The sequence below is a fragment of the Lygodium microphyllum genome, chromosome 26 (genome assembly GCF_053477565.2).
Source record: "Lygodium microphyllum isolate KBCC chromosome 26, Lygodium_microphyllum_v1.1.10, whole genome shotgun sequence".
Classification (NCBI taxonomy): Eukaryota; Viridiplantae; Streptophyta; class Polypodiopsida; order Schizaeales; family Lygodiaceae; genus Lygodium; species Lygodium microphyllum.
Window position 1 is genome coordinate 41,927,507 of NC_141160.1, and position 1,255 is coordinate 41,928,761.

Sequence of the window (1,255 nt, forward strand, 5' to 3'; positions counted from 1 at the left end):
TGCATGTTGCTCAGAAAACCTTGCACTTGATCATAGCTTGAACTTTCAATAAGCAAACTCTAAGCTTCCTTCCTTGCAAACCTTTCTAGTATGTGCTCAGTGTAGAGCAATGGATAATTGTCCCCTTTTGTCATTGCATTGACTTTTTATGGTTAACACACACTTTGATCTTTCTATTTTTCTTTAGCACAATGATAATAGGTGAACCCAATCGATGTGCTCAATTTTGTATATGAATCTTGCATTTAGCAATTTTTATATTTCATGTTTGATAGTGTACATATGTTTCAGATTCATTGCATATGGACATTGTTTTATTAGCACCGCATCTAGCACCATGGGGTATGAGTGATGATGCCCTTTAAGTTCTTATATGGACTAAGTGAATACATAATTAATTCTCTCAAAGGATTTACAAGATTTATTTCCTCCTTCTTGATTACTCATTACCTAGTATGTAAGCATACTTCCTTATTGATTTCATGGGCTCCATTTCTTCAAATTGCTAATGCACTCCTTCAAATAAATATAAGTTAAGAATTATCTGGCTTGAAGTTGGTAATATTAGTATTTTCTTTATACTCTTTGTCATAGCAAGGTTGTTGTCCACCATAATGAGGCTATCCATACGAATTTGGCCCATGACAAGAGTGATTTACATAAGACTCTATAATCAAAGAAGCATGCCTATAAGAATAATGCCCATGAAAAGATCTATCTTCATGAAAAGGTTGATTTTGTGTCTTTATCCTATGGAGCACATTCATGGTTGAGGGAAAAATGAGTTTTAAAATCACTCAATCTTAGTATGATTAGTATGTTGTAGCATTTCTTCTATTATCCCTTTAAGTGCCCTTTTCATTAGGTCTATTACTTGACATTTTGATCTAATAGAGAATGATTGTTTGACATGATGAATTTGGACTTTTGGCATGGTCTTTGACTCAAGGGTCTTTTTGTGCTCATTTATGATTTGGGAACTTTTTCTTTAGCTAAGTCTGTGGTCATAGTACAACATACAACTATTCAAATTCTATGTCTATATTGGAAGTAGTTGTTTTTTGTGGAAATACTGGTGGTATTAGTCAAGCATGACTATGGGCTCAAATGGTTTGATTGGAAGAATTTTTGTATTTCACATATTTATTATAGAGTTCAAGGAGGCTAGGGATGCATTGTTTTAGATTTGATATTATGGATCTAGCAATAGTAGGGGGCTACTACTAATCCATTTTCTATTTTCATGGTTGTGGTT